At 28.0% G+C, this 24,441-nt stretch overlaps 1 long non-coding RNA gene across 1 annotated transcript in view; it reads right to left on the bottom strand.

The window, feature by feature from the left end:
- The window catches only part of LOC111677495, a 72,616-nt gene extending 48,495 nt beyond the window's left edge, over positions 1-24,121 (bottom strand). Inside the window, exons 1-2 of the long non-coding RNA XR_006941373.1 lie at positions 23,995-24,121; positions 672-907 (exon numbers count right to left, since the gene is read on the bottom strand). This is a non-coding gene — a long non-coding RNA (uncharacterized LOC111677495). The remainder of the gene's footprint in view (positions 1-671; positions 908-23,994) is intronic.
- Positions 24,122-24,441: the final 320 nt, after the last annotated feature.

Here is a 24,441-nt window from a genome sequence, read left to right as displayed (position 1 = left end):
TCAGTTCTAGTTCAGTTCTAGTTCAGTTCTAGTTCAGTTCTAGTTCAGTTCTAGTTCAGCTCTAGTTCAGTTCTAGTTCAGTTCTAGTTCAGTTCTAGTTCAGTTGTAATTCAGTTCTAGTTCAGTTCTAGTTCAGTTCTAGTCCAGTTCTAGTTCAGTTCTAGTTCAGTTGGTATTCATTGGTTACTGAAAGTACTCCTAGCAATATATTATCAAGAGTTATGAACTACTTATTTTATCCTTTACAGCTTTTACAAAGTCTTGAGAAATAAAGAGTGTCGTCATTTTTATACATAATGAAAACATTCTTTTAATAAACTATAAGTGACATCAAAACCTTCAAAACCCTACTTAAGCTATTGTGTGTACTTTAACAATTTAGCTCTATTACACTTCTTTATTTCTTAGGAAAGGAATAAAAATAAGTTAAAGTGTATGAGAAAACGAAACTCCTATAAGTAGGCTTTACTCTATTCTTAAGAATTTTACAAGATTGTTTTAACTTTAACATAAGTAGCAATATACTTTATTCATAAAGACACATACATACATATATATGTATGTCAGACTCTTCGCATAAGTATTTTTGTGTGGTTTGTACATACACATATGTAGATTTTAATGTATGTTTGTGTTAATATAGAAAGTTTTGATTAAATATGCATAATTACCTGGTATCGTTTAAGAAACTGAAAGAGGTTGTTTCTCTTTGTCAACATAACTTAAATACATAAGAATGTCCTGTTTCTATTATACACAGGAATCATTTTCATACACAAACAGTTTATTTACAGGAATACATTTGTTTGTAAATATGTACTTATGTGTGTATGACTATTCATAGGTAAGTAAGTTGTGGGTAGTTGTATAAATTTCCTTTGTTTTCCAACGTTGACATTTTGTGTAACTAAAAATAAAAAAAGAAAGAAATATACAATTTTATTTGAGTTGCAAGTGTTTGTTTTTTGTGTTCTTATTTTACAAATAAGAAGTTGTAAAAATATAGTTTTATTCTTTGCTGGTTGTTTGGTTTGTTTCTAGGTTGTTTTTTAAAGTTTAAGTTTTATATTTCAGTAGTAGTTGTAATAGACTTTATTGTCTTAACTTCTACTCTTCTTTGCAAATGCTGTGATACACTGAGAAGAAAGTGTTGGTGAATTTGTTTTTAAATTAATAGTTATGCTTGGTATTTTTTAAGATTTTATTTGATTCGATAATTGATTATATATTTAGAGTAACTTAGCAGAAAAAAATTATCTAGTGCCAGACTCTTTCAAGATATTTCTTGCTAATATATCTATTCAAATTTGTTTAAAGTAGATATTGGTTTTCTAGGTGTCCCCAGGGCCAAAATATCGCTTAACATTAGACGTTTAGAATTCAGCAAGCATTCATGAAACCTAAATCTTTAAACATTAGACTTCCTATTGGTACAGGTATTTAAAAAGGTCTACATCTCTAAAATCATATTAAAACTTCTCCTACAGATATTCAATTAATTAATTGTTTTTTATCAACATTTTCTCTTCGAGTTTAAAATCTTGTTTCATTTTTTTCGGTTAACCCTACTGCAATCTATAGTGACGTTATCAAAGTGTTGTTTTTGTTATTGTTTTTCGTTTTGAATGAATGATATGAATTCGTAGTGATAGAAAATGTCACTGCAATTTTACCAGGGCACAAACTTGTTATAGTGTTTTAATTTTCCGGCTATTTAAGTGAAAAGTTTAAAGCACTTTGTAAGAAGATTAAAAAAGTTTTTCATTTTCTAAAAAGTTATTTCACTTGATTTTTTTTCACTTTTCTTTTGATTTTTTATTTGTTATTAAGTTATTGAACACTACAACATTGAAATTCATTTTGAATTGATAATTTATTTTTGTTGTTGTTGTTATAAGTTTTAGTATTTTGTAAAAGTAAGGACAAAATAGTTGGTTAAAATTTAATATTAGGAGTAATTACAGTTAAATTAAATGGATGTTAGGAATAAAGTGCTATTTCAAATTGAACTGGGGGAATATTAAATGGTGGTGATCATATACATGTTTGCCTAGAGAAAATTATATGTTTGGTAATGGTTACAGCAATCATTCTATATTTTATACTATGGTCACTTGTGGTCCACACCAGATGAATTTTTTTCATGTGATATTAGTAATATTTTCGTTTTAAATTCTGTATTAAAATGATTTAACTTTTTGTTTAATTTATTGTTTATAATTTTGTATTTATTTATTTATTTGAAATTTTATGCTTGTATTTTATAATTGCATAAATTATATGTTTAATTTTGAATTTTATGAATTATATTTGATTTCATTTCAATATTATTATTTGTCATATTTTGCAATTTACAATGTTAATTTATTAATAACCATTGCAATAGCAATAATATAAATATAACAACGACAACAAAAATGTTGTTTTATTTTGTTATATTCTGTTATTTGTTGATTTTATAAATCAGTTCTTTAAACAATACTACTACAAAGAATTAAACATTTAATTAAACATTTAAATAATTTATATACATATATTAACAATAAACAATTACACACAAAAACATTTGTATAGGAAGGACTACATAGTACATATAAACAATTAAACAAACATTTATAGAATTTATTTATACATACATACTTATGTATTTAGGTTTATCTTTTTGATTCGTTTGGCGTTTTGGTTTTTTGTTATTTATTGTAATTCGAGTACGAATACACAAACAACAATAACAATCAAACATTTATCATGTGTAATTACAAGACAACAACAACAACAAATAAACAATAATAACATTATATAATACGTTTAAATGTATGTGTGTGAGAAAATACTACAATAAAATAAAACATAAATCCATAAGTTTATCATGATTTACTTATAATTTATCAGTATATGAACTTTTATATTTATGATGACTACTATTTTAACATGTTTGTGTGAGTAAGTATCCCAGCAGTACCTTATGATTAACCAGAAAAAAATTACAGAATAACTTATACTTAACAGATTAAAAAGAACACCTCCTTTTCAAAAAGAAATTGCGATATTCTACTTGTGATTGGTTTAATAACTAGTTATAAAGTTACAGTATAGAAATAAAGGTACATTAAAGTAATACTGCCTTACTCTCCGTATGGTAAAGAGTAAAAATCTTTCACGTATGTAATTCTGAAATATATAAATTGGAATTGAGACAAAGTTGAAAAGGATATCTTGAGCCTATATAAAACCGCTGGTATTTCCTTGTTAAATATAAAGAGAAGGCGTATATCAGTTATATGAGTATATTGTTATCAGCAACAATAGTCAAACGTTTGTTAAACTTAATTGTGTTTATTATACAATGATTTCCGATTAATATTTATTAAATTAAAACAATTTATGAAATTTTATTGCAAATACTTGTATTAATAACAAAATAATTGTTCAAATTGCCACTGTTTGTTTATGGCAATTAAATCGTTTTTCTTTTCTATGTTATTTAGTTAAATATAATTGTTAGTTTGTGTATATACATATACCCTACAGTTAGTGGTAAATATAGTATGTACATTCCAAAAACAAAATATCATAATATATATGAATATTTTCTAAAAAAAATTGATTATGAAAATTTTTTCATAGTTCTAATTTTTTTTCATAATATTCATGAAACAATTTTAAAATTGTATGTAAATAATTCGTACGTTTTTACTTATGAAATAATTCATAATAATTATGAACAAATTTGTAACTTTTATGAAAATTTTCTTGAAATGTTCAAATTTCCATTATGATTACTGTTCATAAATATGAAGAATGTCGGATATTTATGGATGCTTCTTTAAAAGAAAATTTTTTTTTGAAATTTCATAACATTTATGAAACTATTAACTTTTTTATAAACAATTTAATACTATTTAGGAATATTATTAAATTTTTTTAATATTATTGGTATTATACACCTTGTAACAATTATGCAACAGTTGTAAAGTTTTCTTATAATTTTTTATTAATTTTATTTTAATTGTGCAACTATCATGTTTACAACTTTAAGAACGCACTGTATTCAAAGTTTTCGAATTTCGAATTATGCCGGTCTTGTGTTGAATGAGTGATATAGTTTTAACCGTATTACAAACATAGAATTGTAATTGTTAATTTTAACTTAAAATCTATAACGCTTATGCGATATAATAAACAATTAAGTTGTTTCTCTCTCTTTTCCTACTGAGCAGCATTTCCAATAATTGGTAAACTAAATATTCCGGTCTGATTATAAGTTCCTGTTATAGTTTTCTGCTTTCAGAGCTGACAATCATTCTAACTACTCCTGACAAAGGGTCAATTGTACTTAAATTGATGAAGGTTAAACATTTAGTCATATTTAATATCGTAAAATGTTCTTGCAGACGCAGAATTATTAAAAGTACAAATTGTGTCTTTACATACCTATTAATATATCACAAAACCTTACTGTACTGCCAAATACTTAAAAAAAATATGAATTTATTTCAGTAGGGCATCAGCTACCGGAAATAATCATCAATAATTTGGTTATTTATTTTGCAATTTTTGTTTTTTTTTTTGTTAAAGCCAATGTATATGTTTTTCAATTAAATAAAAAAACCATTCGGTTTTTATGTGGAATTAAAAAAGTAGCAAAAAATATTTTCAATTTTAAATTGCATGATTTTCTTGTTTTTAATATTCAAATGGGAACTGAAAAATCAATGGTCCTCATCGTTATATTTTTTTAAAGTATAATTTCAATTTGGCTGTTGGTTTTTATAACAAATAATAATATATAAATTCTTTTTTACTTTATTTGGTATGTGTGTTTTAACGCTTATTTATGAAAGTGAGTATGTAAATGTTGGTTTTTTATTCGTGTATTTTTTAACATGTGCATATGTATGTATTTTTTCGACATTCAAATAAATATTTTTATAAAGTTATAAAATATTTAAATTCATGTACGAGTTTTTTATTTTCAATTTATTTTTTTGTTAGTACAACAACAGTATTTTTGTAGTTATAAAACAGGGTTTTTTTTAATATTAGAATCAGTATGTGTTTGTATGCAGAAAAACATTTATGCTACATGAACGTATACTTAATATTACAAATATTTGTATTTTAATATAAATCATACGTCATGTATGACAAATTGCTAGGAAATATGCATTTAAATGCATGTTATAATAAGTGCATAAATATTTATATATTCAAATACAAACACATAAACATACATATGTACAATAAAACATTATAGATTTGATAGGATTTATTTTGTTAAATTTTTAATGCATTTTATTATAAACATGAAATCAAACAAGTTAATACATTTTTAAACACATACATACATATGGATGTAAATATTGTGTTAATAAAAATTATTTTAATGAAATACATACTTATATTTATGTATATTAATCAAAGATACATATAGTGTCACTACTTAATAACTTGATACTGATGTACTACTACTTGTTGTTTATATGTAGTATTATACAAATTGTAAACATCGTTAAATAAAATACATAAAATCTTAAATAAAATTTTGGCAATTTAAGCAAAAAAAAAATAGTAATAAAAACAATTGTGTCTTAAGCCAATTTCATATACATTTTAGGCGTAAAGTGTATCGCAGACCGAGCTTTATGCATCCATCTTAGAGGTTTAGGAAAACTTTTTGCTTTTGTGTCGATTCGGGTGGTTAGATGGGCTTCATATATGGTATCTTACGTTCCAGATGACTGCATTTCTAATCTGCAAAATTTTAGTTTATAGTCTCTTCAATTCGTATTTCCCTTTCTATTAGAAGAATCCTGCGGCTTGCAAATGATTTGAAATTGATGCTTGAGCTTTTCCCAATATGTTCACAAGAGTTTCTTAAGTTTGCAAACATATTTTGGCAGTTAAGCCTCCAAATTCTGAATTTAATAATGAAAAAGTACCAAAAACAGTACGGAAATTCTCATTAGATATGACCAAATAGTTCGAAATGTAATAAATTATAAACTGGTATAAGCTAATAGGAAACAAGTTACAGAGGTTAACTGTACCTTCTTGCCCTATCAGAGAATCAGAGAATTTCATAATTTGGTACTAGGGAAACCGGTAGCCCGCGGAGATTTGGACTTTGTCCGTTTGTTTAAACACAACAGATATCCCACAGTGAAGTGACTGCTGCCGTATACCTAGAGTGAGTGTGTCAGACTTTGTTCTGAATAAGAAGTGTACTGGGTTAAATGGTGAATGAATGGTAAATGTTTGCTTTGTTATCAACGTCTATTCTGTGCATACCATATTAATCATAGAGTGCTCTTCGTGTTTCGGTCTACCAAATACGTAGGTAGCGTTGTGGACTCAACAGAGGCCACCCCATTTGCATGATTGTAAACGGAAGTGATTTTTTTGTATGTAAAAAGTTAAGCAACGGGTAGAAATGGTCAGAGATAAGAGGGCTCTAGTAGTAGAAAAAAGTGCTGGTACATGGATCGTCAGAACTTCGCAAAAAATTTACCCATGAAGAAGCACAAAGTGGGCGTTGGGGAGTCGTCTTAATAAAATTTGGTAGTTGGATTTACGTTTGCATTTATGCTAATTATGGACATTGAAGTTATTTTCTGTGGATGGCTTTGTATGGGGTCTAGCATCAAATAACAAAATAGTTATGCTGCCTCTGGTCAAGATATGTCTAAAGAGCATAAAAGTCCTATTCTAGAGGATGAGTTTAATGGGGGCTAGTTAAAATAATTTACCGATTATATAATATACGGATTTTTAATAGGCTTTGTTCATCGTACAATAGGCAATTTGGGACCTATAGTTTAATAACAACGTTTATACTTACAGACGGATATAACATAATCGACTCAGAAAATGATTCTAACTCTAAAAATATGAGTATATTACCAATACTTTTGTACGTTTAACAAGTAATATTTCTATATTCGGCTGTGCCGAATCTTATATACCCTTCACCAAGTATGTTTTAAAAAACAGTTTTTATTTATTTTGTATCTCTGCGCACATATCACACATAATATATACACAAACAAATATAAACTGTAGCAGAAAGAAATATTAACCGTTATACTGTAATACCACCGTCAAACTGTAATACCACCCTCAAACAAATATGAGCTGTATTACCAACATATTACTACTTTATCTCCTTGTTCTTGTTATACCAACTTACCTTCGTGAGAACAGAACAGCATGCAAACATACAAAAAAAAAAAAGTACAAAGCTGAATAAAACCAAATACATCTCCACACGCACATGTACATCTTTATCCAATTCACAGTGTTGTTGTTGCTTTTTTAACAAAGCATGAAAAAAATGTGGCTTTTTTGATGAAATTTTCAGAGGTTGTCTCGGATTTTTGCTCATATCTCCGTTATTTATAGACCGATTTTGCTGATTTTAAATAGCGTTTTTATCGAAAGCATATCTAACTGAATTATTGAAGATTCGGATCTCGCCGATATCTGGGGACCTCTAAAAACTGATTTCAATAGACAGACAGACGGACATGGCTTAATCGACTTCGCTGTCTATAAGGATCCAGAATATATATATTTTATAGGGTCGGAAAATTATATTATAGAAATTACAAACGGAATGACAAACTTATATATACCCTTCTCACGAAGGTGAAGGGTATAAAAATCAACACAAGGGTATAAAAATCAACAATATGTCAAAGTCAATACATTTTAATTCATACTAATGCTCTGCATATATTTTGATTTTTCATATTTAATTTAAATTTTTTGTTACTTGATAATACGATTATCTTCTTATTGCATTCAATTCTATACACATGATTTTATTCATAAGTACTTATGTATCCTTTAACCCAAAACTAAAGTATCTAATTTAATAAAATCAACAAATAAACAGACAACAAAATCAATGTTAATAAAATCAACATTTAAATTGTTTAGTATTTGACAATTTAAGCATAAATGTTTGACACTTGGTTTAACATTAAATTTATGCACAAAAGGAAACAACCGAGAAAATAGAGAAAACTTTATTTTTTTTTTTGCAAGAACCTTTCAATAGTCATCTGTTGTTATTGTAGAGATTGTATATGAAAAAGGAATCATCATTATCATTTAAAATCAATTTGTGATATAATAAAATAAACTAAATGTCAATTGACATTGTCAGTTTAATACATACAAGAATTTTATGTTTTAAAAACAAACAGCAGCAGCAATAATATAACAGAAGTATAAGCAATTTTTTTTAATAAGGTGACTTTTATCCCAGTTGTTTTATTATTAAGTAGATAGTTTTTTTTTTAAATATCGAATTTATTTAATGAGTAAAATTTATACAAATACATCATTGAAATGCCTTAATACATAGTTGAAATCAGTGTCCCTAAGTAATCAAGGGAGTAGTCACTTTAAATATAATTTGCTTTCTATAAACTTGATCTGCACAATCATTCCGAACAACTGGGTATTGTAACCATTATTCTCTTTCTACACGTACATATACATATATATATGTACAATAGTTGAACTGATATAAATGAGCGAATGTGAAAAGAAAAGCTCTTAAAAACATCAGCAACATTAAGGCACTTGTAAATACGACAACTACAACAAACAATATCAGCAACACAGCAAAACCTATAATAAGAAAATCACTAAAAAGCTAATACAATATAAGTATTGTATAAATGTTGTAGCGGTTGTAAAAAAATGAAACGAACTACAAAGAAGGACAACGACATAAACCTACACTAGACCACCTACAAACCTGTAAAAGAGAACATTTTTTTAAATGACACACACTCCCATACATACAAATGTATGCCATTGTGCGGTGACCATGTCAAGTGCAGGTTTCCAACTGGTTTCACCATTTTATGTTGTAGAAAAAAAAAACAAACATGTATAATACTTACATTTGACTACATGTGAGTGTGTGTTAGTATGTTGGTATTTGAAAAAGTATAACGGTCTGTTGGTCACATTTAACACGGTGATATTCTAAGTATTATTTACTTATACGTTTTATCGCTACACTCTAAGAAAAATTGGAAATTTTCCTGGAGTTATACATGGTGGCGTATTATAATATTTAATGTTGTAATTTCAAAGAACATAGTGCACAGTGGTTTATAAAGGGGAAATTTGTATGTAAGTTTAGAGAGAAAGTGTTAATGAGAATACATCTATAATTAGGGATTCACATGGGACTAACATAATTAAGCCAGAACAATTGACTTTCTTTTATTTGAACGCAATGTTAAATAAAATTTTTGGAAAGACTTTCATCTTGGTATTATTGCGAAAGAGATGCTAGGAGTAACGAAAGGGCCAATTAATAGCTTTAAAGGGAAGGGAGATCGAGGCAGTTAACCTGACAAACGCAAAACCATTCGACGCAACAAAAGCTGAACTAAATATATGGGTGAGAGAATCATATAGGGCCTATTGTAATAATGAAACAGTGGGTAAAACTACATAGATCCTATGGAGTGATCCTGATGAGAGCAAGATGAAAAATCTCCTCAAAATGAACAACTCTGAAGTTAGTATGATGGTACGTATTCTGAGTGGACACACAGGATTACGAGCACATGTATGCAAAATAGGACAAGCGAGTTCAGACATTTGTAGAGCATGTGGAGAGGACAGTGAAACTCTGGAGTTAGATCGAAGTATATTGGAAGTGATGTTATTCCGGAAATAACATTCCTGACTAACGCAGGAAGATTCTTAGGAATTACGTTCAGGATACTGAATTTCTGAACACTGAGACATAATACATTCAGTTCCTTTTTTTCATGATAAGGAGCATGCAACAGGCCCGATAGCGGTCTACATGAATGTCTTGTTTTGTCAAATCAGTTTATTGGTAGTAATTGCGAAAATAGTATCAACAAAATAGAGCCGTTTTGATTGTTCTTAAAAATATTTTTTATATCAATGTGGATCTGTTACACTGTTTGGGATACTGAACAGAAAGCCATTCTTTTTAAACCAGATACAACCTGGATTTCGTACACTTATGATATGGAAATTTTCTCTTGAGGAAGCGATTGTATACTCCATGAAGAAGGTACTCAATTCCTGATCTTAAAATAATGAAAAGATGTTGCTTAATGAAAGTTACCACTCAGCTTCTCATGTTGTAGTGGTCAGACAATGTTAAGGGAGGTGTGTTGAATCGCCGTGTCTGAGGATATAAGATGAACACAAGAGGGATTTTCAAAATCAGTTTTCGGAATGGTGTTTCTTTCTTATCATGTTACTGCAGCAAGCTTTTCTTTTTTAGAGAATACTTAAAAAAAGGTCAGAATTTAACAATGATGTCAGAATTGACATTGTTATGTGTATGTAGTATATTAAAACAAATATTACTAAAACCTTGCCTTGGGTGTATTTATAAAACTGTAAAAATGTATGCATATAAAAATATGTAGAAAATGTATGTATATTTATTAAAAAAACTAAAAAAGTAACCATAAAAATCAAGATAAGTTATTGGATTTGTAGCCTTTGTAGCCCGGAAACCCTGCAGGGGGGAAATCCATGTACTGGTGTGTGTTTTTAGCTGAATGAAAGAATGAATGAATATGAACGTACTATAAATGTATGAATGAACATGAACTCTCTGTGGACTTTAACTACTGGTGATAGGCTGTCGCCAGTTTTTATACTAGATTAATTGCTTTTTTGGCATTTATTTTTATCATCAAATAATAAGCAAGCAGCAGCGCCGCAAAATGTACCAGAGTGAGTGAGAAAAGTTAGAAAAAAAACCCAACGAGTCAGAAACCAAAAAAAGTATGTAAAGTAAATGGCGTGGCAAGAAAACGAGGTGGGAAATGGGGCGCAGGAAGCAGGAGGAAGCAAGTAAGCGCCACTTAGATTTGTTAAATTGTTTAAAATGTGTATTTTTATAAGTACTTTTAAGTGTGTGTGTGTGTGTGTTTGTATGCATTTAGTAATATTTCAACATTTTCACACAGTTATGCAGTAAAGAAGGGTCTGCTGCATTTTTTTGCCTCTTTAATTTTTTTGTGTATGTTGTTTTTGGTCGTTTTTTTTGTTCTGTTATTTCCGTTTCCTTTTAATGTAGTGAGTGGTAAATTATAATTTAGCGAGTGCTTTAAGCCACAGTAAGTATAACAGATTTACTTGTGTTGAAGTAGCATGTATTAAGCTTAAGGCCACTATAGACTTTAGACGACGACTACTTTACAATGCGGATATTTCGTGGTAGAGGTTAAATACTTGAAGTTTTATTGTTAATTCTATTATTGCAACGTTATAAAATGCGGATCTTACGTTTATTTTATTTTATGTTTTTTTTTTCTTTATTTAGCTTAATTCGCTTCTTTTGTTAGTTGTTTTTAAAAGGAAATCCTCACGTTTTTTATTTTAAATATTAATATTTTAGTGGTTTTTATCGACAAAAAAGCAGATTAACACAATTCTTTTTTAGTAGTTTTTTATATTTCGCTTTGCTGCAAAAGTTGTGGAATAAGGCAGGAGATTTTATTATAGGAAAACGTTTATATTTAATAAGTAAATTTAAAGGTTTAAGTGAAATGTTGTAATATTAAATTTCTTTTAAGTAAATAAATGAAGAGCTTTGGGTTTGTATTGTAATATTATTGAAGGAAAGTAGAATAAATGTAAATAGGGTAATATTTAATAATATTTAATATAGTTAATTGCTGTTTCATATTAATAAACCTTATTCTTTGAAATATTTATAATGACCGGCATGATGTCTGAATATTAATTGTAATTGTTGTGAATTACAACTACGAATAAATATATTCGGTTTTCTGATTATATAACAATTTTTTTAAGTACAAGGTGACATAAACGAAAAAAGACAAAGTCCGGTGCTCCAGGTACCAGCTTATGTGATTCTTTGGTTTGACAACATGTGAAATTATTTCAAGTAAAGAACGATTTCTAAAATATTTTTAATTTATGAAATACATTTATATTTATAAATTTTTAGATAAAAGTAAAAGCGACATTATATGTGGATTTGGTGAATCTTTGTCCGTCCCTTTATGTCAACCTCTTGGTTATAATTTGATAAATTTCTTGCCCAGGAAATGGGTTCATAGCTCCCATACAAATATTACCACGAAATTGTACTTTGTAAAAATGTTATATTTAAAGCAGACATGATACAATTTGGTCTATTTTAATTAATTCGGTCTTAATGAATGTCAGAGGTTACTTTAGCAGCAACTAACTTGGTCTCAACGTTTCGGCTGTTTTAACATTTTGTCTGATAATTTTAATACTATATAACTTTATTATCTATTTTTTAGAACTTTTAGTTTATACATTTTCGAGAATAATTGCCAAAAATATTTTGGAAAAGTATTTGAAATTAAAAAAAACTTTCCCCCCATATTCTGAATATCCTGTTATTTTTTCTAAAAGATGTATAGAAGTAAAAAAGTACGATTGTACCAATTTTGCCATTTCTTCTTTTCCGCGGTATTTCAATAACGCCAAGATGGGGAAGTTTATCAATATAACATGCCGCAGGGAGAAGAGTCACAGCGCAAGAAGTCGAAGTACTTTACGTGAACACCTTCTGTATTGGTCTTATTTCACGGTAAAACTTTTTCAACCACAGGGTAAGCTGATCAGGCGACTCGCCACCTCTCTTTTGTGCTTCTTATACGTCGGTCCATGTACAAATACTTTGCTTAAGTACTTTTTGACAATTGCTTGCGTTGTTTTACTTCAGCGATGCAAAAACATCACATTCCTTTGCTACGACGCACACCATTACCATTGCTAGCCGTTGCTTAACTTCAGAATGCAAAAACATCACTTTCTTTTACAACAACACAGATGGGATGACCTTAATAGAATCGACAACAGCACTTAGAGACGTATTCAGTGAAATAAAACTTCCTGTGGTACCAGAATTTAGTTCGACCCCATTTCATTCTTTCGTTTTGCCAGACTAGAGATACTGGTGGCCAATGGAATCACTGGGGTTGCAACAACTCCAAAATGGGAGCTGTAACGCTATGCAATAGCTCAGATTTAACATCTTGATAAAAGCAACGTTAGTCATCGGGACTGTTTCCGAATTTTATGCCAATGGATTCTATTTGTAAAAAATACTAGTTAATTGCTCTTAACCACAGAATTAGCTTTAATATAAATTATTTTGTCTTTGATAAGTTTCATAACATCCTTTCGGAATATAATTTAAAAATATGGTTTCAGCTGTCTATTTCCACATCTACTTGGAAACAGTAAAGTGACGCATTATTTGATACTACTAATTTCACGCTCTATTTAGGCTAATATGGAAAGTTATAAATTAATATTAATATTTCCATAATTATTTACAAAAGATTCTGGATCTTTATTATAATCTTAGAAGATCAAGACATACTTGTGCGTCCGTCAGTTGATGTTGTAATAGTTTGACAGATGACAGACAGGCAGCAGTCGCTGGGTTCTGTCAGCTAGTCTGCCAGTCTCGAAGTATATTAGTATGTCCGTCAGTCTTATAGAACATGTTAATAATAAAATATTTACTAAAAAATTTTGGAATTTTAAGAGTTTAGTTCTAAAATTCAAGCTGATACTAACTCGAAATTAACTTTTTCTTAAATTCTTATTGTTGTATGTCTTCATGCAAATGTTTCCATTTATAATTCCTTTAAATGTATAAACATTAATTCCCTTAACTAAAATCATTATGTTAAAAACCAACTAATTTAAATCCCCAATTGTCATTACAAGATTTCTAAAATTTGATTTATGTTAAAAATTGCTCAACATAAAAACTTTAAGATTTTAAATTTATATTTTAGGGGAAAAAGTAATTTGTTGAATAAATTTATTAGAAGGTTTTGTTTTTTATGCTTTTCTCTTTTTTGCTATTAATTTTTTCCACTTTAATATTTGTCACACTTTTTATTTAGAAAACACTGCAGTTAATCTTGTAATTCCATGGTGACAAAACAAAAAAAAAAAAATGAAATTCTAAATAAAAAATGAAAACTGTTGTTTGGTTATACTTCAACTGCTGTTTTTACTCACTCATCCTTTTCATTCATTCTGCTCTAACAATTATCTCCTGATTTAAGTTTTGTATACAATTTTATTATTCAGCTTTTCTTACCGTATTTAGGGTATTCAGAAATTGAAATGAAAGTTTAAATGCAAATTAATTTGCATTAAAATAAGAAAAACAGCTGTACTTGTCAAATTTTACTTTAAATATTCTTATTTTATTAAACTAAAATTTCAGGATTCAAATATTATTATTTTAACGGAATACCCTGATGATGGTGTTTATAAAAGCATGAGTGCGTGAATTCGCTGTTTATTTTATATGTATGAGTTTTATATATATCTATTTGTATGAATTTCATAGTAGAATTTGTAGTTCCTATAACTGTTTGTATGTGTGTGAGTTTAACTATATCTCCATTGTTCCAGGCTGTATGGCATGAGTATTTTATATTTTACGCTTTAAACCAACCACAACAACTTTGTGATTATAATTTTTATCCAACAAATTTCGGTTGAAAAGTTAAAGTTAAAATCCCCTAGATAATTGGCATGTTTGTATTACGTATAGCAAAATATATACATACATATATACATAAGTAAATACATACACACATATATTTAGAGAAACGTATTACACTTTTAATAACATGTACGAAAATTTATTTATTTTTTTTGCTGTTGTGTTTAAATATTTAAAACATTTTTGTCATACAATTAAATTATGTAGACATAATTGTGCTAATAAGTTATAAATCTGATTTATGTATTTTAAATAAGTATTTTTGTAAATCCTAGAAGCTTTAAACAAATAGTTAAAATTTACAAATCATTAAAAATTTTAAATAAAATCGAAACAATTTGTATTAACTCTGAATAAATGTTGTTTACTGTAAGACTGACATAACTAAAGAAATTATGCTTAAGTCTAATGACATTTATTTTAAGTCACTTATGAAACCATAGTTTTAGTTTTGTATAATTGTTAAGTTTACATGAAGGACGAATCGTTATATCAAAAAGAAATCTGAATCATTTGGTATATTTGGATCATGCTCAGAAATAAATTTAGAGGTACCGTAAATAAATGATCTTTGCCATAGTTTTAAGAGCTACTAAGAGGTAATTTCATCACAAATCAGCAAAATTTAATTTAAACCTTGTAATAAAATTCTGCCTCAACGCTGCCTCAAAAAATTCTTTTCGCTCCGAATCATTATTTGCGATTTAAATCCAATACCACAACCCAAAGTGTAAGAGATCAGACGTGAAATCTATCAACAATTAAGGTGAAGCTGCGGAAATTTAGACGATTCATCACAATCTCTTTAGCTATCTTATCTCTGACCCGTTGCATAACATAAGATATCACTTACATTTACAACCACGCATTACAGAAGTTATTGGTAGACTAAAATAAGTATCCATAAATAAGAATGCCCTGTAGAAAGTCCTCCGACAAAAAGGAAATCACACTTGTATAATACACCGTACATCCATCACCATTCAACTCAGCAGTCTTTTCATATATCCATCACATTAATTGGGAAGAAAATTCTACACATTTACTTCAAGTATATAGGGGGACGAGACCATTTTAGGTAGCGGAGTTGATAAACTATGTCCGTCTGTCTGTTTGTCTGTATGTGAGTCTGCCTGTCTGCCAGACCTGGCCGTCTGAGTGTTTGATGAAATCAGTTTTTAGAGGATCCCAGATATCGGCGAGTTCCAAATCTTCAATAATTCTGTTAGACATGCTTTCGAGAAGATTGCTATTTAAAGTTAAAAAAAATCGGTCATTAAATACCGGAAATATTAGCAAAAATCCGAGACAACCTCTGAAAATTTCATCAAAATTTCATGTAGTCGGAATTAGGTGAAAACTGGAAAAAAGTGAACTTTTTAGTACTTTTTTGTTTTTTTAAGAGGTACTTTTGGACTTTTCTATAATATTGAACCTAGAAATATGAAATTAAGTACATGTCTGAATTAAGTGGAAAACCATAAAAGGGAACTTTTTGGTACTTTTTCGTTTTTCAAAAATATTAGACTAGTACACATCACGAGAACACACATCCCTTTTTCAAAAGGTTCTTTTTGAATATTATATAATATTGAACCTAGGAACATGAAATTAAGAATATAGGTTCGAAATTAGGTGAGAACACATAACACTTTTTGGTACTTTTTCGTTATACAAAAGTTACTTTTTGAATTTTCTACTTATAATATTGAACCTCAAAACATGAAATTTAGCATGAACGTCCTTGACTAGGTAAAAACCTACAAAAAGGGATTTGGTACTTTTTATTTCTACAAAAGGTACTTTTTGAATTTTCTATGTTAATATTATTTAATCACCATTTATATAGAAGATAACATGACGACATATATAGATAAAAATACACTGAGCTCTACTTAAGAAGTGATGACAATGTAATACTTATGGAATAACTTCGATTTCTATCCTTTTAAACCTCCAAAAATATTATAATTTTAGTTTGTTTATTTTTAACACACGCAATCATAAAAATCAAAGACCTCTCCCACACTTCACAAGATTATTTTGCTGTTTTTGAAAATGTTCAAATTATGCCAGAATTTACAGATTTTCAACAAAATCTTGATGAAATATATGAAAATGTACATGATTTTTACGAGTATAAATAAAGGAATATTTTATTTATTTATAAATTTTGTGGGTTTTACTTTTTTTATTTAGTCAAAGAATTTTGTCATTACTACCCTATACTTTGTATTACTACAGTTGTTGTTTAAAACATTTATGATGTCGTTATAGCGTGTTAAAATAATTTGACAGTTGTTAATGTCATTTATTTTATTTCTCTTTTTTTTTTTGATACGCCTTAAACATTTGTGATTATTTCTATGGGTATGCTTTGTGTGAGAGAGAGAGGGAGGAAGGAAAGTAGGGAGAGTTAAAGTTAACGTTACTGTAGCAGTAACTATAGGAGTAAATAAAACTCGTAGGAGTAGAGTACCAGAAGTTATAAAGTATCGGGTTATTGCTGTATTTTTTGTTGTTTTTATTCTAGTTTTTATGGCAACATTAACACCCATTGTTTGTTTTCGTATGCATGTGTTTGTCATTCGGGTTCTAACCCGGTAATTCGGAGAGTTTTCTTTGCCTTTGTAGATGTTCTAGAAGGAAGTTAATTGAACTTTTTTATGTAATTAACACATAACATAAGGATAATAATTAACTTTGTAATATCTGCCGAATGATACAAAAGTTTAAAATATTTTGAGGAACCCGAAGTTATAAATTTAAAAAAGGCAAATAATGTTTTGACTTTAAAACTGTAGGAAAGCGCTTGTGAATTTATAACTTCAATGTGTTTGTAATTTTTTTGTGTTACTTTTATAATATTAAATTTAGGGTTAAATATGAAACAATTATTAATTAAGCTAATGCGTGTTGTATTTAATGTTGACGGATATTAAATAAAATTATATACAAATACATATTGCAATTATTATATGTTTGAAAGTTAGTTCATTTGTCTATTATATATATATATATATATATATATATATATATATATATATATATATATATATATATATATAATATATATTATATTATATAATATATATATATATAAATATATATATATATATATATATATAATATATATATATATATATATATATATTATTATATATATATATATATATATATAATGCGGCTGAACCGATTCGAATATACCGGAAACTAATTAATAGACAAGTCAATAAATTACTCAATTAATTAACCAATAGACCAGTCAATAGAATTCTTAATATACTCCAGATAAAACAAGTCTATAAACTATTTAATCGCCAATCTAAAGCTTTTTCAATAGACTATTCCATAGATTTTTATAAAATCTGAACAATAGACTAATATTTAGATGGATCAATAGACTAGCAACAAATTTGTCCACAGACTAAACCATACTATAGTTCTAAAGGATTTAATATACCGACAGGTAGAATGCAATTAGGTATATGTCAGGCGATAAGGTTGTACTGTAGGAGTTCTTTAACCATATACTCTTCCAGAGTGTAGCTATGCATATTACTTACGTGTATTTGGCCACACCGAAATAATAGAAATCGAAGAAGCTAATGTACTTACTATCAAAAGTTAACCTCAGAATTGTAATACCGTTCTATGTGATTACTCAGACGAGGGGGCACGAAGACTTTTTAGAATCAATAAGTCCAAGGTTAATATGTTGGTACGTATTCTGAGTGGATATATAGGATATTGGACACAACTATACAAAATTGGTCTACGAATTCAAACGTATGTCTGAACATTTGCTTTATAAATGCCATTCTTTATTCGAAATTATATTCAAATAACTTGGGAGCAATGTTATTTATTCTAGATATAAGAACAAAATTTTTTAAAGGAAACTGGGTTCTGAACATCGGACGTTAATAATCTCATATACCACCATATAAATATGTCTATATTTGAGTTTACCTATACATACATATATATAAATGTGTATTAAGTATATGCATGTTTCTCTGTAAATATATTTATTATGACGGTAATTTACTAATACCAACAACAAATTAAAGCTTTGTTGTTTATTATTTACTTTTCTTTAATATTCATGTTAATGTTTAATAATGATTTTTATTATTATTCATGGATTATTATTGTTTTGTTTTTTTTCTTGCTTTAATAAAATAATATCAGAGTAAATGTTATTATTAACTTAAGTTCTCAGTTTGCGTGTTAGTTTTGTACTGGTTTATGAGTCCGTAGCATATTTTCAGGATAATTTTATTTGATTTCATGAGTAGTTCGCATGTTTCAGGTTTTTAAGCCTATTATCGCAAATGGACAGGTACTTAAGACACAGTTTTCTATTATATTTTTTTATTGAAAATTGTTTAATTATTATATTTTTTAATTAATTTGTTGCCACTATTTATTATGGGTAAATAACTAAACTGTGGCCATAAATTCTGTAATAATTGTGCGTTTATTTAAAAAAAGAACAACACGTTTATATATAAAAAGTTGTGTGTTATAATAACATTTTGTTACACATAGTAGAAGTACGTATCAGTTTACATATTAAAGATTAAACAATATTTATAAGGATTTTGAAAATAAACCTTTAAAAGGCTTCCTTAAGGCTTTTGAAGTGTTTAATTAGATTTATTTTACAACATAGAGCATTGGATAGATTGACAATAACCCAGCAAAGAAATGTCAAATTTTGGTAATGAGAAATCTAGATAATTTAATTATTCAATATATTACCTGGTAATGAGTTCTCGTTATCAATAACATTATTTAATTTTTTTTACTGCAATTTGTAGCAAATTATGTAGAGAATCAGTCTAATCCTTTAAAGCATCTATACAAAATTTGTGGTTCGAATCATAGTTGATATCAGTATTTTTTTTAAACGTCGACTTATATTTTATGTGAAAAAATTTCCAAATAGTACTTAAAAATAACTTATTAATGGAGCTGGAGCTGAGTAAGCGGAAGCCTTGAACCTCGTCGAACAAAAATAATTAGTTATTCACCCAAAAAGTAAGTACATTCACATTGCTTTTAAATTACTTGCCTGCTTACCGGGTAAGTAAAGTTTTTCTTGGGAAGGTCCAAGTTTCATTTCTAAACTTTAGTTTATAATTTTTACTAGACTATTTTCAATCAAGATCCTAAAATCGCCACCAAACAAGACAAATAAGCGAAATGTCAAAAACAATTTTCTATGTTGAAATGTACAAATAAAAAAAAATAATTTCTTTGAAATTTTATTTTTATTACCAAGACACTGTTAATAAAAATGTAACAATAAAATATGTGTCATAAAGCCATTATGATAAAATAAATGCAAAAAATGTTATAAACAATTTACAACCCAAAACAAACAATTACAAAAAGACAACGAAAGAAAGACAACAATATAACAAAAATACAAAAGAAATAACAACAACATATTTTTTATGTAAATCTGACATGATATATGTATGTAATCATATCAACAATATATAATACTTTTATTATATTTTTATTTAAAAAAAAAAAAAAACATATTCTTTATGATTTCACTCTCTAGCTGGTACTTTTTTTATATTATATGACCCTAGCTTTGAAAAAATCATAAAGGTATCTCTACCCTAAACAGTCAACCACTGCTATAAAGAAAAACTTGACATAAAAAATATTAAAAGGTGAGCTAGAGTTCCTAGAGGAAAAAAATGGTAAATAAATATTTTTCTTGTCACACTTGTTAAGGGATTTTGAAATACAGATTGTATTTTAGGGATTTATTTGATGTGTCATTTAGAAACACTTTAACGTTGAAAACAAACAATAAACTTTGAAAAGATAAATCACAGAGAATTCATCATGGAGTCAACACAAATTAAGGTGAAATGTTAAAAAATATGTTTGCAAGAAGATGATGAGGTCCATGATATTGTTTACCTTGCAAAAGATTGATTAATAAATTATGAACAATTTTATTATTATATTAAAAAGTTTAAAAAATTGTTTAATGAATTGAAAAATTTTAAAATTAAGTATTAATTTACAAAAGATTTCCTAAAAGAATGAAATTAATTTCGAAAGGACGAATGTAACAGCTTTAAAGGAGAGGCAGCTCGATATAGTTAACCTGATGAATGCAAAACCATTCGATAATGAATAAGAGAATTCCATAAGACCTCTTGGAATAATGAAACGGTAAGCAGAACAACAAAGATCTTATGGGGTGACCCTGATGAGAGCAAGACGAGAAATCTTCTCAAAAGTAGTAAGTAAGTCTGAGTATAGTATAATGGTACGTATTCAGAGTAGACACACAGGACTACGAACACATCTATAGAAAATTGGACGTGCGGATTCAGGCCAATATTGAGCACGTGGAGATGACAGTGACACTCTGGAGAACTTTATTTGCCACTATCAGGTATTCGTCGAAATTAGACCCAATTTTCTTGCAAGTGATGTTATTTCAGATAAAAAACATTTGTCACTAACAATGGTTTGAAAATTTTTAGGAATTACGTCTAGGAACTGAGTTTCTGACAGAGGGAGAGTTGGCGCTTAGTCGACGTCGAACTTTTTCAGTTTAAATTTCCTTAAAAACGATCGGCTCTGAGTCGACTGAAATGTTAAATAAACAGTTTTGTGTGAACATTTCATTGGCCATCATTGACAACATCGAACGTTATAGGCCAATGATTAGCAGGGTTTTTTACCTGTTACCTTATATCTTTAGAAATATAAAGCCTTTCCTGATGAGCGTGATCTGATCTGCATCACATAGCTTCGATGTGGAGGTGAAAAACAGTAGAGAACTAAATCGTAAAGCTTTTATAAATAGTATCTATGAAGATAATCATGCTTTGTCTATTCAACTCGAGCGTGATAAGGTTGAAATATATTCTCAATTACCCCCATTCCCTATCTCTTCTTAGGCGGCAATATTTCAGATTGATTTGGATTCCACCAAAGTAAACTGTTTTGCCAAATCATATTCATACTCCCCTAGCTGCAGTATCAAATACGATCGACGAAAATGACAATTATACCTTGGACATTAATACAATTTCGGTAATTCTTCTTAAAGACAGTGATCTTCATGATCTCATATCAGACCATAAGGGAGCCCGCATAACAGTTGTTTACACAAAGAGGAAACGAAACAACACTTTTTAAGTTCCCGGCCCTGTTCTGTATGATTTTATTTACAAATCTTTTATAGTTGTTATAATCTGTCGGTAATATAATTAAACCTACATATCGTTTAAGCCTCAATGTGTATTTTCCCTACTCAACGAGGATGAAACTTTAAACCTGATTAATGTCAAACGACACATACAAAAAAGGTCTTAAAATTTTTTAGTTTGACATTTATATTAGTCGTATTTTTCTTGAGTGTACAAAAGGTAAAATTCATACAATATATTAATAAATTCATATGTAAACAAAGTCAGGTTGACATTATTGACTCTTACGATTTGCATACATAAACACACACACACCTACCATTTAATGTATGAATAAAATGAAAATCTACTCAATGTAAAATAAAAGGAAAACAGTTGAAATTCTAAAGAAAGTAAACATTTATCAATCTGAAATGGATTGAATGACAAAGTCTATAGTTGTTAAGTCAAGGGTTCTAAAGAATTTATTTAAAGTTATTATAATACCATAAACATTACAAACATACTTAGAGTGTCTGTGTCATCTTTTACAAAGATATAAATATATATTGAATACAAATACATAGAATGAAGTAAGTATTTGTGTATGTAAATAAGAATTTCAACACTTGTAAAAATAAAAATGTGAATATTTCTTATATTGACAGAAAGTAAAACAAAAATGTCATGAACATTTACGCATATTTACATTTAAATATTGAAAGGAAAATAACTAAAAAAACTGAAAAGTCTATGATAATGAAACATCATCAATATTGTCAGTTAAGTGACACATGTGTGTAAAAAATCTACAACATGTTTTCAGTCATATCAATCTACGTAAAATTTATCATAGTCGTAGTGCAAAATGTATTCATTCATTTTTTACTACTCACAGCCTTTTTACGAAATAATATTAGTGTTACCAGGTTAATCTAATTTTGAAGAAAGTAATACCACGAAGAAATAGTTTTAGAAAAGAAAATGTATTTCTTTTTAAATTGAGAAATATTTTGTTTTTAAATAAATAAAGATAATTTTCAAAACTTAAAATATTACATTTCATAAAATTTACTATGGCAACACTTATTATAACTTACTACGACAACACATTAATTCATAAGTGCACGAAAGTTGTTTCTATGTTCATATGTACGTATAAGTATTTTCAATTTCTCCTTGAACCGAATTCCAAGAATAATATTTGCATATAATTTCTTAAACATACTACTAAGAGAACTTGTAGAAATATGTGTTTTTTTGCTTCTTATTATTTACAGGAATTTCAGTTATTCGTTCATGTATGATTTGTATCCTGGCGTAATGTTGCAATAGCAGCAAAGAACTGTAGAAACATGACAAATATAACATCTTATTTGCATTTAGATTTTATCAAAATTAAAGAAGAAAAAAATAAAATGTTTACATGAAAATATTTGGAGTTAAATAAGAAAAAAAGATGAAAAAATTTGTGATAGTAATTTTTATACTTATGAATACAGTTTGTTATAAAGATCGTCTCACTAATGCGTTTCAATTATATGTAAAAAGAAAATAAAAATGAAACTGATTTTTATTATATAACAATAAAAAATATTTCATAATAAAAATTTCAACTTTATGTGTTTGTTTTCAAGTCCTTTTAAATGCAATTCAATTAGTATAGATTTTTGTTTTTGTCAGTTTTTTTGTTGGAATTACAATACTATCTACTCAAATTAAAAAAAAATACATAAATTGAGTAAGTAATCGGACACACGCTCAGGCTGGTTCAAAAACTAATCAACATATATGGACAAATATACTCCATTAAATATTATTATATCCTAGGGGAAGACCATGTAATCCATTAATGTATTACTTCAGAGAAGTGCCTCAAGTCGTTTTAAGTACTACAGACAATGCTCCTAAAAAAATAAGTATGATCTATACCTGCATTACATACTCGCAGAGAAAAAACGTGGTTCCACATGGTTACTACAAATGTTCTATGTTCACTGCAACAATATTGTTATCAATATTTTAGTTTCTGTAAACATGTTCATGGCAATTATAAATTTGAGTATGGTTCACTGAAACATAATTTTGATTTCAATGCATAATTTTCAATGAAAATCTAACCACATTGGATCATAATATAGTCATATGTATTTAACATTAATGTGATAAAATATTTCAATTGTATTTAATCAAAATATGATATTTTATAAATTATTACAATAACATTAATGTGTTAATACTACAATCATAATTTTTTACCGTAACATTTATGTTGCTCTTAGAACATAGGTACCACAACTATGTTTTGTTTCTCTGCGTGTAGACCTACTTCTTCTGTAGACCTATTATCTTCTATGACAAATAAAATCGAATAAAGATACTCACTTTTTGCTGTTTCTAAATAAGTTTGCATATCTGTAAAAACAAGAAGTTTTATTCAGGTTATTAAAACATTAAAAATTGATATTTACTAACTCTAATATATTCAACAACTTTATAAAAAATATTGGTTTATAATTGACCCAAATCTGTAAAAAATACCCTCTAATGACTCTAAAGATTATATTAATCAAGATATGTGATAAATTAATTCAGAGTAGTTATATTGCAACGCGATAGTGCTGATCATATCGGTTCATATAGATCTGAGGCTCACCATATACCTTTTAAAATTAATTTAAATATCGCAGTAGTTCCGGGGCAAAG

This window comes from Lucilia cuprina, chromosome 6 (assembly GCF_022045245.1).
Source record: "Lucilia cuprina isolate Lc7/37 chromosome 6, ASM2204524v1, whole genome shotgun sequence".
Lineage (NCBI taxonomy): Eukaryota > Metazoa > Arthropoda > Insecta > Diptera > Calliphoridae > Lucilia > Lucilia cuprina.
Note: the sequence above shows the minus strand (reverse complement) of the source record. Positions and strands in the feature narration are given on the sequence as shown.